The sequence below is a fragment of the Mastomys coucha genome, unplaced genomic scaffold, assembly GCF_008632895.1.
Source record: "Mastomys coucha isolate ucsf_1 unplaced genomic scaffold, UCSF_Mcou_1 pScaffold23, whole genome shotgun sequence".
Classification (NCBI taxonomy): Eukaryota; Metazoa; Chordata; class Mammalia; order Rodentia; family Muridae; genus Mastomys; species Mastomys coucha.
The window spans coordinates 99,977,210-99,989,038 of NW_022196906.1; positions in this window are offsets into that span (position 1 = coordinate 99,977,210).

Genomic DNA, 11,829 nt, shown 5'->3' on the forward strand with positions numbered 1-11,829 from the left:
GGGGGGGGGAGATTCTGGTCATAGCTAAGACCTGATGTCAAGGAGAGGCAACCTAAAACAAGAATAAGCCTAAAACTTATTTTAAGACTAAGATAGGCCTTTAATCTCAGCACTTGGGAGGCAGAGGCAGGCAGATCTATGTGAGTTCAAGACCAGCCTTGTCTACAAAGCAAGTCCAGGACAGCCAGGGCTTGTGATTTAGTGACGACTCGGGGAACCTCCTGTAGAAGAGGAACATGAAGTGGCACAGTCCCAACCAGCTGCAGACAGATTTCCACTGTTAGTCAGCCATTGCTTGCCTGCAACAGCCTGAGAATTCTTTCAGAGACCTCTACTCCCCAGAAGCCTAGGGGAGAGAGAAAGAGAGAGAGACTTGATTTTGATAAGGAAAACTTTTAGGATGAGCCCATGTGAAACAGAGAGAGTTAAATTAGGGAGAGAGTTGTTTTGCTTGTTGTTTTAACATAGCTTTAAATAGAAAGTTGGTAGAAAAAAGAAGTGCTAGGGTGGGGGTGGGGAGTCTGTGGGGAACAAGACACACCCAAGCATGGATATGGGCCTCTTGGGAGTGGTGTCTAGCCATCTTAGTAGAAGCCGCATACATGATTGGGAGCTCTCAGAAATCCGTCCCAAATGGTTGCTAAGTAACTAATTTTTTTCTTTCTTTGTCCTCTTCTTTTTCTTTTTTCTTTTTTGGTTTTTCAAGATGGTTTCTTTGTATAGCCCTGGGTATATTGGAACTCTCTGTGTAGACCAAGTTGGCCTTGAACTCAGAGACCCACCTGCTGGGATGAAAGATATGAGCAACAACACTTGGCTTTCTTGTTTTGGTGGGGAGGAGTCTCACAGTGTAGCCCTGGCTGCCCTAGAATTCTCTATGTAGACCAGGCTAGCCCCAAATTCTCCAAGATCCACGTGCCTCTGCCGAGCTCTGAGTTCAAAGGTACAAAGGAACACACCAGACACGGTCCTTCTTGGTAAATGAAAGGGCAGGGTGGAGCTAGAAGTGCCCAGGGCAGGATAAGATAAAAGCAGAGTCACAAGAGTCTCACAGGGTGTTAAGATCTATCTTTTACTATAAATAGACATTTCTTGTGAAAGTTTAGAAAGTAGGTTCTCAGCTGGCAAAAAGGAAAGAGACCATAGATACACCCACCTAGGCCCTAGTGTGCCTCATTGCCAACTCAGCTTTTTTATTTAAAATATCTTTGTATGAAAGGAGTCTTGTCCCTGCATAGGCAACCTTCATAGCAAATGCCATCAGTTGTTCTCAAATTCTTAAGGGTTTTTTTTTGTTTGTTTGTTTTTTGTTTTTCGAGACAGGGTTTCTCTGTATAGCCCTGGCTGACCTGGAGCTCACTCTGTAGACCAGGCTGGCCTCAAACTCAGAAATCCGCCTGCCTCTGCCTCCCAAGTGCTGGGATTAAAGGCGTGCGCCACCACTGCCCAGCAAGTATTTTTTTTTAACATGTGTTTTAGGAGAGACGTGCACATATCAAGGCACGCACATGGAGGCTACAAGAGATCAACTTTCAGGAATTGGTTCTCTCCTACCATGTGGATTCTAGAGACAGAACTCAGATCATCACGCTTGGCAGCAATCGCCCTTAGCTGCTGAGCCTTCTCATCAGCCCTGTGCTTGAACTGAAAGCCTTTGGCTGGATTCTGGGTCTGACACCTCCATTCCCTTCCCATGGCCCCTTAACTTCCCCGCTTATCCTAAGAATGAGATTATTACTCACAACTGGGGCCTTGGTCTATTGTAGGCATTTAAAGGGCTACCCTATATTCTTTCTGTGAAGAGAAAAGGACCATAGAACAACAACAAAAAAAAAGAAGAAGCGGAGAGAAGTGAGCAAAGTCTACAGTGTGGTGTGGTACACACCTTTAATCCCAGCCTTCAGGAGGCAAAGGCAGACAGGCCGTGAGATCAGGCCAGCTTGAGCTGTATAATGAGCTACCTGAGACCCTGTCACAAAGTGAGCGAGGGAAGTGGGGAGGGAGAGATTAGGAGCTCAGAAGGGAAGTAGACCTTGGTGTGTATGGTTAGGGAGGGCAGTTGTGGGGCAGTTGCTAAAAATTCAGTTAGCAAAAAAGTGTTTGGCCAGATGCTATGACTATTGCCAACTTCAGGTTCCCCTTGAAGAAACCGTACAGGACATGCCACAGTTAGTCCCTAAATGGGAAAGAGCCCAGGATACATAACTTGTATACAACCAGCAAGAAGGGAGTATGGCTAACTTAGCCTCTGCTTTTAAGACCCTTTTTCCCAACCAAGAGAGAAGTCACAAGGAGCCAGGCTGTGGCCGTACTGAGGGCACTAGGTCTCAGTGGAGGTGTCTCTGCACTCTGGAAGACTGCTCCAGTTGGAGTCACAGGACCACTCCATAGCCAGCCAGGACCTCGGCAGGCAGGACTCTTTCCAGAGCCCACACACTTGGAGACACCACCCATTCCCCATCATCCATGCGTGGTCAGCGGCTCTAGCCTTCTTCCCCATCTTGGGAGTCTCTGGAAGGAGCCAGGCTCTTTTGTGCCGTACTACAAAACTTTCCTCCAACAATAGAAAATAGGATCCTCCTCTTTCCACTTCTTTGCCTAGGTCCAGCCACATCTCCATCTCCTTTGAGTTCTAACAGCAGAAGGCTGACAGTCACTACCTGTCACAGAGAGGAGAAAGCCAGGCAGGAGTGTATTTGAAGCTGATCCTTACAAGCACCAATCTAACGTCTACATTCTATACTCCCTCCTCCAGCCTCAAGCAGTCTACTTCCTCACACACAAAAAGTGAGTGAGTTCTGGAATGGTCACATATTCCATGTCGCCTCAGCTTTGTTGTTAGGTCAACTGTTTAAACACACCAGTCTAGATATTGCTGTATACAACACCTATGACCAGCTGGTTTTGTTTGTTTGTTTTGCTTCGGTTTTGAGATAGGGTTTCTCCATGTAGCCTTGGCTGTCTTAGAATTTGCTCTGTTAACCAAACTGGTCTTGAACTCAGAGATCTGCCTGCCTCTGGCTCCCGAGTGCTGGGATTAAAGGTATGTGCCACCACCCCCTCCATGCACAGCTGATTTTAAATGAAGGAGATTGTTCTGGATCAGGAGGGTGGCCTCCATCCGTTAGCTGAAGGTTTCTGGAGCAAACACAGATTTCCTGGGGTAAGCCTTGCGTCACACAAGGCTGACCAGAGCATCCAGTCCACCCACGCTTCTACTTGTCAGTCTCTGAAATCACTTGAGTCAATTTCTCCGTTTCCTTCCATCCTACCAGTCCTGTTTCTCGGGAGAATCATCACTGACGCCGTCTTTACACGAGGTTGACGTGAGAGCTCAGCGGGACAAGGCCTTTCTGGGCTCAACTGTACTGAGAGCAGAGGGCAGGAAGTGTCAGTTGTTGGGTACGGATAACAAAATTGAGGATTGAGAAATCTACTCTTCTTTTTTTTCTCTTCTTTTCTTTTTTTTTTTTAAGATTGCTTTTTTTTTTGAAAGATTTATTTTATTTTATTTATTTTATGTGTATGAGTACACTGTAGCTGTACAGATGACTGTGAACTGCTGATAGGAATTGAACTCCGACCCCGCTCGCTCCGGCGTAATTCACTGTAGCTGTCTTCAGATGCACTAGAAGAGGGCATCAGATCTCATTACAGGTGGTTGTGAGCCTCCATGTGGTTTCTGGGATCCAAACTCAGGACCTTCGGAAAAGCAGTCAGTGCTCTTAACCTCTGAGCCATCTCACCAGCCGTTTTTTTCTTGATTTACTTTGTTGTTGTTGTTGCTGCTGCTGTCTTGGGTGTTTGTTTGTTTGTTTGTTTGTTTTTCAAGACAGGGTTTCTCTGTGTAGCCCTGACTGTTCTGGAACTCACTCTGTAGACCAGACTGGCCTCGAACTCAGAAATCTGCTTGCCTCTGACTCCCAAGTGCTGGGATTAAAGGTGGACGCCACCACCGCCTGGCCATTTACTTATTTTTATTTTAGGTGCATTATTGGTTTTCCTGCATATATGTCCATGTGAGGGTGTTGAATGTCCTAAAGCTGAAGTTGCAGATAGTTGTGAGCTGCTATGTGGTAGCTAGGAATTGAACCCAGGTCTTTTGGAAGAGCAGTCATTTCTCTTAACTGCTGTGAGCCATCTCCCCAGCCCCCGCCCTCAGGATTTCAGCCAGACCTGCACTCTCTACCTTGTCACCAACCTCCTCACACACTGTCCAAGGGGTTCACTAGGGGCTCTCTCTCTCTCTCTCTCTCTCTCTCTCTCTCTCTCTCTCTCTCTCTCTCTCTCTTTCCAGGACTTCCTGCTGGGTTCAACGAAAAGCTCTCAGTGGTTGGGGAAGTAAGGCCAGAAACCCTACTACCATTCCTGGTACTGAGCTATCAGATTCTTGGGCAAGACCAGCAGAGGGTCGTGGTACACCAACACTTAATTGCTCCAACATTGTCTTGTGGCTTTGAGGTTTAGGTCGCAATCAACAAAGGAGGGGCAGCTGGAAAGCTTTTGCCCGGGACTCTGCAGGGCTAGGAAGCTAAGGTCTTTGAAACACAGACCTGGGATCAGCAGCGTAGAAGCCTTCGTGAGGGCAGTGGCAGTGGAGGAGCTGGAAGGTCCCAGCTCTCCAAGCCCTCAGAGGTCCTGAATATGGTGTTCCTGGTGGCGCTCCTGATGGGTGCTGAGGCGCTAGCCCTGTCCCTCACCCTCAGTCCTTTCCCCAGCTCCCCCTTGGCCCTTACCTGCTCTGTAGATCGGAACAATTTCAGACACTAAGGGATCATGGGGCTTGGGCACACCACAAAGAAAGGAGGGATACAGGTAGCTCTGAGAACAGATAGAGGGCAAGCTCAGTGGGTAAAAGCACTTGCCATGATAGCCAAACGGCCATGATAGCCAAATGGCCTGGTCCTCAGAGCCTGCTTGAAGGTGAAGGAGAGAACCAACTCCCCAAAGCTGTCTTCTGAGCGTCACACGTGTGCCTACACTCTTATACCATGCACACACGCAATAACAACATTTAAAAACACTTCAAGAAATAGTGATTGAGGCCCTATGGCCATAGATTATCAAGACAAAACCCACTACTGTTAATATTTGGATGGCAAAATGTTTGTTTGTTTGTTTGTTTTTTGACACAGGATTTCTAGTCAAGGCTGGCTTCCAGTTCCTTAGGTACTGGAAGACGACCTTGAACTCTGATCTTCCTGCCTCTACCTAAAAGCTGATTTATGCAGTACAAGGATTGAACTCAGGGCTTATTACATGATAATCAAGCTTTCTATCAAACCGATCCACATCCCCAGAGGGATGAAAAATGCTCTAATCAATCAATTATCCACTTATTTATTTGATCTTATGTGTATGTAGGAATGAGTGTATGCAGTATATGCACTTCGTGTGTGCCTGGTACCCTCAGAAGCTGGAAGGTGTCCGATGCCCTGGTACTGGAGTTTCAGGTGTTTGTAAGCTGCCATGTACGTTCTGGGAGCCCAGCCCAGGTCCTCTGCAAGAGCAGAAAATGTTCTTAACTATTAAGCAACCTCCCCAGCTCCCAGATGATAAATTCTTGCTGTAAAGACACCCTTAGGTGGTTTACAGTGATAATCTGTCTGGTAACGAATTGTCAAGAAAGTAACTCCATCGGCTAGGAACTGGACTGTGGCTGGGCCCCACAGTTCTAGCTTTTCAGTGGAAGCGATCTCTACAGGACCTGCTGAAAACTGTGGGGTGGGGATCCCAGTCTGGTCATTCCATTCCTGTGGATTCTTTTCAGAGCCATGGTGGGAAGTACCATGACACAGCTTCTGGGGACAGGATGAGGGAGGAAAAGGATGAGGCGGCCTGAGGTCACCTCAGGAGTCAGGCTATTCAAAAAAGACAAGATGGTAGGAGGAGAGAGAGTAAGAAGGTGGATTTAGTAGGATGGGCTGAAAGTGGGGCGGGGAGGGGTGGGGTGGGCTGTTAGTGGGGTGGGGGGGTGGGGTGGGACAGGTTGAGGACCTTTCAGCTTCTAGCCTGCCACAGCAGTAACGCTGTCACCCAGCACACACAACATGGAGGTTTGATTGCTGGGTCCAGTCAAGAGATGGGTCTTGTTCTATAGGATGGGAAGACAACTCTATAGCCTTGGGATTCAACCTTGGGCAAAGCAGGCCTTGGGGCTCTGTGAGGTGACTCTGTTAAACCCAGTCTTGGGGGACCTGCCAGTGGGAGGGGACTGCCACACATTTACTCAACCTCCTGAGTCCATCCGGCTTGGTGCCTTGGCTTGGTGGTGACACTAGCTCGGTGCTTTCCCCCAGCTAACGGCCACAAGCCCACTGAGCCCCAGGTTCCTCTTTGTTTAGCCTCCTACACAGAGGTCTATTGGGCCATGCTTTCATTACCCTGACCTGGGGTGGTGGATAACATCCTGGTACCCCCATCCACCCCAGGATGCTCAATGAGTGCTTGTTGAATGAATAAATGAGTACCTGGATGAGTGCAGTATACCAATGGATGAGGATTATATGTGGATGTCTCTAGGGCCCAGAGTCTTTGGGCACATTGTGTCAGCAAAGAAGTCAATGCAGAAAGCTAGATGACTGGTGAGCAAGCAGCCTGAGAGGCTGGGCTGGGGAGCACAAGTGAGATCATCTAGCAGGTACACAGTCTGCCCTGGGTGGTTCTGTAAGCGTCCAGGTCCAGATACACTGCCACACCACCACATGTCTGCCACCTAGGCATGGAAGGTCATCCGAGCTTTCCAATGTGTCCACAGCAGTGGCAGCAGCACCTTTTGCTTCACTTGACTGTGGGTCAGGTCTCTTCTCACTCTCAGCCTGTTTAGCAGACTATGGCTATGAAATCAATAGAAATCCCTCAGAATTGACTTTGGGTAGAGGTTTGGAGACTTGACCACAGCATATGTAGCTGATCTTCACCTCAGACCCCAGTAACCCCTGTAGGCCCCTCTCCCATACTCTTCTCAGGCCCATCCATTAGGATGAACACATGGCTTTGCAGGGTCACCATGAAACAACTGTGGCACTTTTCTCTCCTTTTTTTTCTTTTTAAAGATTTATTTATTATATGTAAGTACACTGTAGCTGTCTTCAGACACACCAGAAGAGGGCATCAGATCTCATTATGGATGGTTGTGAGCCACCATGTGGTTGCTAGGATTCGAACTCAGGATCTTCGGAAGAGCAGTCAGTGCTCTTAACCTCTGAGCCATCTCTCCAGCCCAAGGCATTTTCAAAGGGCAGCTGAGTGGTCACTCAGCACCAGGTGCAGGATGGGAGCCAGAGGCCACAAATCCAACACTCTGAACTAGCATTTTCCTCTCTGACTAGATGGCTACTGGCGAGCTTGAATGTTCTGTGGCCAAGTAAGTTGGTGTGTTATATAAGTCCCTTCATATTGAGTAACTGTATTTCAAAACGTTTTCCCACAGTCTGCCTGTGTCTTACCAGGCAGAAAATCCTGGCCAACTCCAAAGTGACATTTCAGGTTTGAAAGATTTTCTGGTCAGTTGCCCGTTAGGATAACCTGCTGATTACGTTCACAGGCACTATCCTGGATAGCTCTTGAATACGTGCCCAATCTCAGGCTACAAGAACTCAGAGACACAAACACCTATCACTTTTGTTCATGTTCCCAAGCTCCTGCTTACAGGGAGAACACCACAAACACCAGCTATCTGATATAGCCACAATGTCACATTGTTACGAATGACAATATAGCCAGTGTGAGCCCCAGGATGGACAGCCATAGAGTGCCATGGTTGGTATGTCAGACTCACTTTGGCTGAGATGAACAGGGTCGCAATCTTATACTGTTTCATCTCTACCATGTTGATCCCCAAAGACTGCTGGGATATGTTGTCAACTGCATTCTCAGTGATTTCAGGGGAATCATGAGATCTGCCTGTCATCTCCCTGTTACCTCTTCAGCAGCTCCCTGCTCAGAGCTGTCCTGATGGCCCTCAATACTCCGGAAAAAGTCTAAACTGTCCAGAATGTGGACTCTGTGATTGTATGATCGAACTGAATGACCATAACAACCTCCTTTCTTTCTGGGTCTCAATTTCTCCATCCACCAATGGGAATGGGAATTGGGGGAGGCTCTAGTCTCTTCTAGCTCCTGTGATAGGGACACTTGCAATTCTTTGGCTCCTCTGGCATTCCTTAAGTGTCTACTCCAATCACATTGCCCAAAGCCTGTTGCTAAAGATCCCTGCAAGGTATTCTTGGAAGTAAAGAGAATCCAGCCATTCCTGAGATCTTTTTTGTTTGTTTTGTTTTGTTTTTCAAGACAGGGTTTCTCTGCGTAGCCCTGGCTGTCCTGGAACTCACTCTGTAAGACCAGGCTGGCCTCGAACTCAGAAATCCACCTGCATCTGCCTCCTAAGTGCTGGGATTAAAGGTGTGCGCCACCACCGCCAGGCCATTCCTGAGATCTTAGAGACGCTCCCCTGCTCCCCTAGGCAGGTCTTGTGTGCAGTTGTCTACAGAGCTGGAAGAGTGACTCTCCAGCTTGCTGAGATGGCCTCCTGAAACCCATCTAAGGCCTCTGTAAATAACGTTATCTGTGCTCAGAGGATTGGTCTCAGGGAACAAAAGAAAAAAAAAAAGCCTTCAAGAGAAGCTGTCTCGAGACCAAGTAATGAACTCAGCCAGGGTGGGCCCTTAGCACCCACAGAGAGTCAGTGTTCTAGGAAGGCCACAGTAGTTGCTCTTACTGTAGTCTTTCTTGTTCCCAGATCTTTCCAAATGCTCAACCTCCACAGGCTGACTAGAGAATTAGTGTAAGAGGTTCTGTAGCCAAGTTCCCTTGCCCCTGAGCCTGGGGAAAGGTCAACTGATATGTACTAACCCAAGTCCTATCAGGGCCACCATGGGACAACTGAGGCTTTTATTTTATTTTTTTTTTCAGAGAGCAATCGAGTGTCCACTGAGTGCCAGGTACACTGTAGGAGCCAGAGAACACAAACAACACTCTGAACTGATCCCTTTCCATGTGACCAAGATGTTTGTTGGGTGTTCTCGAGCATTCTGTGGTCTGGCAAAGTTGACACATTATATAACTCAGGAGTGCTTAAGAAAGGTGAGCTGGTTTCATTTCTGTGGGTTTTGGCAGGAGTGGTGAGCAAGCTGTGTGCGTTGGGGATGTGGGCAGGAGAGTCAATCAAGTGCACCTTGTCTCTCACACAGCTGAGTTCAAGACTGTCCTGAGAGCCTCTGGTGCGGTCTAGTGGAGTCAAAGGTCTCAAGAAGTACTTAAGGGCTGGGGACCTAGCTCAGTGGTGGAATGCTTGTCAATGTGCTTAACAACCTAGTGCTTCAAAACAAAAGGCCCTACAAACTCCCAGCACAATGAACTTCTCCGAGCACCCCACCCCCACCTCTGGAGCTCCATACTTACATACACATCTCTATGTGGTCCCAGGGTTCTTCTTCTTCTTTTTTTTTTTTTTTAAGATTTATTTACTTATTTTATGCATATGAGTACACTGTAGCTGTCTTCAGACACACCAGAAGAGGGCATTGGATCCCATTAGAGATGGTTGTGAGCCACCATATGGTTGCTGGGAATTGAACTCAGGACCTCTGGAAGAGCAGTCAATGCTCTTAGCTGACCGAGCCATCTCACCAGCCCCTGTCCCAGGGTTCTTGACTCTGCCAGAACTTCTCTCCCCACTAGACCTGAGATGCCAGAAATCCGTGTGGTCATGGCATATCTCAGCAGGATCAGAGAGTCCTGTTGAAAGCCCAAACTATGCACAGTCTCTCCACAGCTTGAAGCAGTCTAATGACCCCCTTCCAGGAGCAACTTCCTCACAGGAATCTGCAAAACCTAGCCACTTTGTTGATGGCCCCTCATTTTTCTATCCCTCAAATCCAACCAGAAAATCCCTACCTGGGGCCCCTGCCTTTCTGTCTGCAATGTTTCTTCCGGCTTGGTGCACCAAGCTCTTGGCTTTTTCATCCTTGATTGCTCTGTCCTAGTCTTCTATGACCTCCAGAGCCTTTGCCATCCCCTGTCCCTCCCCACCTTGCTCTCAAGCTCCCTCTGTGCACCTGAACTTTCTGATCTCTTTAATCTCCATCAGCTCCAGGAGACTAATTAAGGCTCTAACCCATAGTGTCCAGTTCACACAGGTGAGGGTAGGGAGCTATCAAATGAAAGGTGCACCCTGTCTGGAAAAAACAAACAAAAAACCAAAAACAACAACAACAAAAATCAAATGAAAGGTGCCTGGAGCAACCCAAAGAGTTTGTGGAGCTTGGACCTCTCAGGCCAGCCAGGCTGGAAAAGGTGGAACTATCTCCTAGGCAGGAGCAGCAGGGAAGGGCTGGGGGGCTTCCTGAGCCCATGACAGGTCTGGAGTCCTTGGACAGTCTAAAGAGGGAAACAAGTATCTAGACTTGGGCAGAGGGAGTGGCCCTGTGGCTTATCAGTGCTAACCTGTGTCCTAAACCCTGGAGCATGACCTGTTCCTGATGATGCACATGGGCCAAGGCAGTACAAATGAACTCAGCTCACCCAGCCCTCCATCAGGAGCCTGACTGATGAGGTCATAGGCTGTCCTGTGGGAGAAGTCAGAAGGTTCTGGGTGGAATAGGAACCAGAGAGACCCAAGCCTGTGCATCCCAACCCACACACCTGGCCCAGGAGGACTCCCATGGGCAACTGTGGGGAAAAGGGTTTAGTTTTCCTAAATTCTGATTCCAGATGTCTGAGAGTTACAAGGAGGGCTAGGGAAGGGGAGATGCACTCCTTCTTTCCCTGGAGGTGGCTGTCTATAATCTCCACAGAGGTTCCCTGATCCTTGACTCTACAAGTGGCTATGCCAGTTGGACTGCATCCTCCCCCCCACACACAACACATGCCTCCCCCACCCTGACAAAGCTGTGGGGTTGGGTAGCCTTGGAAGGAAGTACAAGGCTCCCCGTGTATCTGCACATGATGTCAGTGGTGGCCTTGTTTAACATTCCTTTGAAAATTTCAGAGAAGCAAAGCTTGATGGCCCTTTCAATCCAGGAAGCTGATAGTTTGCCCTTGGCCTGACTGTAAACTGAGGTGCTCCAGTCACATGACCCAGACCTCTGGGGTGCAACATTCGGAGTAGTGTTTTGCTTCCTGTGCGACATCGCCGCTCAGGCACACACACAGCTTCTTGAGTGAGTATGTGGATACGTGCATGGAAACTTTGTCAGTCTGAGCTTTCTCAGCTTCCCCTGTCCACTCTTTTTGTTTAAGACATCACTTGTTATATACTGTTAAGATGGCTCAGTGGTTAAGAGCCCTGGCTGCTCTTCTAGAGGACCCTGGGTTCAATTCCCAGCACCCACATGGCAGCTCACAACTCTTTGTAATTCCAAGGTCTGACACCCTTGCATAGACAAACATACAGGCAAAACACCAATGCGCATAGATGAGAATGGACAAATCATTTTAAAAATGTAAAAGAGACATCATCTGTTGACAGGTAAGCATGTACCAGGCATTATAGCAGCCCTAAAAAGATAGATCCAACCGCATCCGCTGGTGTCAGCGAATCTGATCTTATTGTGAAATAGGGGCTTTGCAAATGTCAGTAAAATATGTCAGGTTAAATAAACTCATCCTAGATGAGACTGGGCTCATTAGAAGGAAATCTACACACTGAAGGTAAGATAGCCATACAAATAGGAGGCAAAGCATAGAGAAATACTGCTCGGAGAGGCAACATCTGGATGGAGGTGCGAAGGTGCCCCTCCTTGGCATGCCCAGCATACCCTACTGCCTGTGAACAGGAGGTTGATGCCCCTGCACAACATTCAACCCCCGCCCCCCCCCCGACTGCTG